Here is a 6,000-nt window from a genome sequence, read left to right as displayed (position 1 = left end):
TTACTACCGTAAACTCTTATGGACTAAAGCATTTTGGTGTTTTCAAGTCCTAAACACTTCAAGGTAATAACTTACCTTAGATTCTAGGCATTAGGAGTAAATATGGTACATTTAAACACCTTTTGCTGTGTTTATGGTTTTGGGAGATCCCCAAACCATAAACACATAAAAATGATTGTTTTCTTGGTCTTTTATATGATATACACATCAAGGATGGATCTAGACAAGTCCCTAAGGCATTGTGAAGCATCTAGACACCCTAAAGCACCCTATGGAACTATACTTGGTGTTTACGGTTTTGGGAGCCTGGCTAAACCGTGAACACCTTGTTCTTGGTGTTCTGGGGACTTTTCCTTGGTATAAATATGTATAGAAAGCTTTAAATGACTATAGGATAGAAGTACTTACTTTGTGGAAGCCTGAAATGAAGTTAAAGTCCAAGAACACTAGTGTGTGTTCTTGGTGTTCTTGGTGTTTTGGAAATCTAGTCAAAACACATAAAAGGATGGATGAAAAAATGTACAATCACTAGATTAAGTGTTATACTAACTTGAAAGGGCTAGAAACACTTACTAGATTGAAGATATTGGGCAAAAACTTGGATGATACTTGAGAGAGTTTTTGGAGTTTACTCTTTTGGGTAAAAATGAAAAGTGTTCTACTTTGGGGAGTAAACTCATGCTTAAGGCATGAGTTTATGGTTTTTGAGGGTGTTTACAGCCCAAGCATAAATGTTTGGCCGTGAACTTCAAAGCTACGTGGTATTCGCAGTTTAGAAATTTCAAGACCCGAGACGGCCCATCCGTTCACCCGTTCGTTTAATGATTAATTATTAAAATAATCAAACGAACTTAAATTTCCTTAAAACAAGTAAAAGTGAACTTGACTTATAATATGGAGTGATTGACTTTTAGGGTTTGACCGAATGAAAATCCCGGGTTGTCACATCATCCCCCTGTTAGAGGGAATTTCGTCCCGAAATTAGAATTTAGGTAAGGAATTATGTATGAATGATCGAGTCAAGAGGTGGGAAACTTCCTAATCGATTGTTTCTCGCGCTCATAGGTGAATTTGGGTCCTCGGTTGGTATCCCAACGAACCTTCACTAAAGGGAGGCGGCGCTGCTTCGTCCGCTTGACCTCTCGGGCGAGGGTCACCACGGTTCTTATACGAAGGCGAGGATCTCGTGAATTTCGATCCCGTCTAGTGGACTTACGGGAGTCCTAACGGAGAGGCACGGTTTCAAGATTGAGAAGCGAAGGGTAAAATGTACGTTACTGAGTTCGCGGAGTAGGTCTAGTTTGCGAGATACAAGACCGATTCTGGTAAGAGTATCGGAGGTCCTAACTAACTTGGATTTAGCTTTCCACGCGAAGCGAAGCGTATTAAGCCATTCCCAGAGTGAGTTTTCCTAAAGAATTTGGTCTCTCACTTGGAATTCCAAAGGTTCTTTCTCTTTCTTAACTTCCCAGTCAAGGGACACCCCTTGATGGGTCAAAGTCGTAAGGGTTTCTGTGATTTGCGAGGAGTTCTGGATGAACTATGACAGTAGGTCTGTAAGACCTAGAATTTGGTGAATTTCTGTCGGCGTCTCTGGTGTCGACAAATTCTCAATGGTTTTGATAAATTGACAGAGTACTCAAGAATTTCAACATCACTAATAGTGTGTCTTAGGAAATTTTGACTCTTCAATTCCAAAACTCGTGTTCAGAGAACTTTGCGAAAAGTATCTCTGAGGGTAATGTTTCCATGGGTTCCTTCTTACTACGAGGGTAGATAAGTAAGTCATCACATGGAGAAATGACGAACTGATCCAAGTAAGAAAGACGTACCTTACTCATTTATCTCATGAAAACTATGGGTGTATTGGTCTTATCTGAAGGGTATCACTACGGACTCGAAGTGTCCGCATCGAGTTCATAAGGTAGTCTTCAAGACATCCTTCCTTAACACTAGAACTGGTGTTATTTGGATCTCAAATCCATTTATGAAAGTAATTCTTTCTTTGTGTTTTCTCAACCAATTCATCTATGCGAGGCAGAGACAATGATTTCTAATGAAAAATCTTGACGGAGTCCTCGATAGCCGTGGTACATACGATGCAATCCGTCGACCTCTGGAAGAATAAGACCGGAGTTCTCTAGGGTGAGAAGCCTAGTCTTCCAATTCTATTTCTGTGTAGTTCGCTAAGTTGTCCGGACTGTTATTGTATCTACGTAGGTGTTTAGACTGAAAGGCAATCTGTTTATAGAAGTCGTACTGGGTTCTAAGTTTGTTCACATGATGATGCGATTACTTGTAGTCTTGGGAAGTTCTCTGTCCTGAAGTTCATATTAGAATTCATACATGGTTCAATGATCACAATCTCGGGTATACGAGTCGTATATAATTAAGATTGAAAAGGTAGTCGAATAATTGATGCTTCTTTAAGCTCACATCCCATCGAGGAAGAAGAAGTTAAAGTGGAATCATTAATTCTAAAACTGTAGAACCTTGATTATATATCACCCCTATATATACATTCTTCAACGACAAATCAACCGTATGGATCTTTGGATTGAACTTGACGTACTGTACGAGTGGTACTTCGGGGATATCTTCGGAAAAGAAAAGAACTATGAGGTACTCCACGCATGAGTACTTCGGTGTTCTGAAATGACGGTTTCGCTAAAAAGACGTTTACTGAGAAAGAGATGTACTTATGAAGCTAGTATGGTGCAGATCAAATTGAACCTAGTTGTATGATAATGTCGAATCATAAGGAAAATTAAAGACATTAGATTTGAACATAAGGCGTTACAGACAAACACAATCATGCAACCATCAATAGATTTACAGTACTTTAGACTTACTACAAGACTATTGCTACGAATAAGGTATACTACTAAAGACAAGTATACGCAACACGAGCATCCCTATACCGAAAGGATCCCGCAAAAGATAAGACTCTAGTTGCACTAGTTTTAAACATGTTTTAAAACATACAAAATACTGACGATTGGAAGGGAACCTATACTTTAGTAGGGTCCTTAACTGGCTCATTCCATTTTGAGGTCAAACTCCTCCGGATTCGCCATTGTCCTTCTCTGCTGGACATTCCCTCTTGAAGTGTCCCATGACGCCACATAGCTGACATATCTGAGAGGTTTGGACATTGGTGGTTGAAGTAATGTATTGGATCTGGATCCTGCAGCAGCTGGTAGTATGTCCATTCTTGTTGCACTTAAAACAGTGTAACGGACGACAACTACCTAGATGATGAAAGCTACACTCATAGCATTTCGGTAGGTTTCTGGCATATTGCCTGGCTGGTGTAAGGACAATTGGGACACCAGAAGGAATGGTAGTAGGAGGTACAGATTTCGTAGCTGTGAAGGTCGTTACCGGTGGTTGTTTCTTGTTCGCCCCTCGAAGCGATTTGTCCTTCTTTTTAGCCCAATACTTCCGTTTGTTACTCTTGGTCTTGGAACTCGGGGTATCGTGGTAGCTTGTTGCTCGTTGAGGTACTTCATTTTCACCTGGATTGGAATTGTTGTTAACAACTCCACTAACATTCGCGTTGTTAGCGTTAAGGTGGGTCAGAATAGCTGACACGGCAGCCGAGACTGCAGCTTGAAAGGTAGCCGCATCAATCTGAAGAGTCGGTGCTTGGTTGATGGGTTGATCGTTTCTTTTTGGCGACATGATTCTGTTTCACGGAAAGAAAATGAATTTGTGAGCGAGCATGGTTGAACCTAGAGTCCTAGACGTAGTTCGACTGTTTATGTAAAGAATAAAAGTATGTTCTTGTGAGTTTGACCTACATCCCTATGATGCAGTCCTAATACGGATTAGTAGTATGTTCGCGAACGTTTGACCTACATCCCTATGATGCAGTCCTAGTACCGAGTGGAAGTAAGTTTGTAAAATGGTCTTAAGACGTTTGTCGTTCAAGCCGAGGTATCGTTGGTTGGTGAATAACATGATCCAACCACTAAAAGAGACATGGAAATGTCTCCGGAGTTAAATTACTATAGTCCAATGACTTGACAAAAGCATGTTTCAGATAGAATCCAATGAAAGTATGATAAGAGTACTTGAATAAAGAATGACACAAAAGTTAGACGACTGTCAATATCTTTGATATTGATGACGTAAAAGTCCGGGAGAATGGCCTTGTAAAAGGTCTTACATCATATCCAGAGAAGATAGTCCTTGACAGCATAAAAGACCTAACAAAAAGTACTTACGGTACAGGATAATTTCATATAAAATGCCACATCGGACATAGACAGAAAGACGATTCCTTTTAACAAGGAAAATAAAGTAAAGCATCTACTACTGGTGACGGTCATCCCTCTGGTGAACTCTCAGTTCAGCCAGTTGACGTTCGACATCAAGTAGGTGACTTTCGTACACCCTCTGGCGTACTCAGAGTTCTATGACTTCGGCTCGTGATTCAGCTAGTGCTTGCAGCAGGGCTTCATGATTTCTCTCAGATCTATCGCGAGCATCATCTAAACGAATTGTGCGGAGGGTATGCATTCTCGCATCGGCGACAACTTCATTGATCTGATGTAGGGGTGTCCTGCCTTGAATCTCATTTCGGGCCACTCTATGGACCAAGATTGGCAAGATTCTGTCTGCTGAGCCCCCATTGCTCAGGTCATAAAAGCTTCGGTCGCCATTAAATGGCATGGGTTGATCTTGTCCTTGGCTCCATGTTTCCAAGCATTCCACCCACTGAGGCATCGGGCTGTAACACCGTGAATTACAAAATAATTTTTCGCAAATTATAAAAACATTTCTCATTTAATTTTCATAAAAACATTAAGTTTAAATCTCAATTCACATCATACAAAATCCCAAGATCATAAGTATATCAAAATTCCATGCGTGTGTACAGATCAAGCCGGCGCCTTCCTACGGGAATTTAGGGTTTCATAAAACAGGGAGGACTCGCCGAGTCCATTCCTTGGACTCGTCGAGTCCGGGTGCGAACCCGCGTCCTGAACCGCGATCCTACTCGGCGAGTTTGAGCTCCAACTCGCCGAGTCCCCTCACAAAACTCCAAAAATATAAGCATAAAAGATACCTGGAGATTCGGGCTGTTACAATTCTCCCCCACTAGAACTAGGCTTCGCCCTCGAAGTCTCGCTCTGTAAATAGCTCCGGATGCTGCTCACGCATCTCACGCTCCGGCTCCCAGGTCATCTCTGATCCCCTCCGATGCTGCCACTGAACCAACACCAGGGGTACTTCCTTGTTCCTCAAAACCTTGATTTTCCGATCTCTGATGGCCACTGGTCTCTTGGAATAATTCAGGCTAGCATCCACCTGAATATCCTCTAATGGAACCACTGCCGACTCATCGGCTATACACTTCCTCAACTGCGACACATGAAAAGTGTCGTGAATCTGCCCCAACTCTGCTGGCAAATCCAAACGATAGGTGACCCGGCCTACCCTCGCGATCACACGGAATGGACCAATATACCGGGGCCCCAACTTGCCCCTCTTCCTGAATCGAATCACTCCTTTCCAAGGAGAGACCTTCAGGAGAACAAAGTCACCGACCTGAAATTCAAGCTCGGACCGGCGCCTGTCTGCATAATTCTTCTGTCGGCTCTGAGCGGTCAACAACCTCTGTCTGACCTGCTGAATCTGCTCTGTCGTCTGAAGCACGATCTCTGTACTGCCCATCACCCGCTGACGGACCTCTCCCCAACAAATAGGGGTCCGACACTTCCTCCCATACAACACCTCAAAGGGTGGCATACCAATGCTCGAATGATGGCTGTTGTTGTAGGAAAACTCTGCGAAAGGCAAATATGCATCCCAGCTACCCCCAAAATCCAACACACATGCTCGGAGCATGTCCTCGAGCGTCTGAATCGTCCGCTCACTCTGACCATCTGTCTGGGGATGATATGTGGTACTAAAATGCAGTCTAGTACCCAACTCCTCATGAAATTTCTTCCAGAATCTGGAAGGGAAGCGCACATCACGGTCTGAAACAAT

Source organism: Lactuca serriola, chromosome 1, assembly GCF_051521515.1.
Source record: "Lactuca serriola cultivar US96UC23 chromosome 1, Lser_US96UC23_V15, whole genome shotgun sequence".
Classification (NCBI taxonomy): Eukaryota; Viridiplantae; Streptophyta; class Magnoliopsida; order Asterales; family Asteraceae; genus Lactuca; species Lactuca serriola.
The sequence above is the reverse complement of the archived record's forward strand: the minus strand, read 5'-3'. Positions refer to the sequence as shown.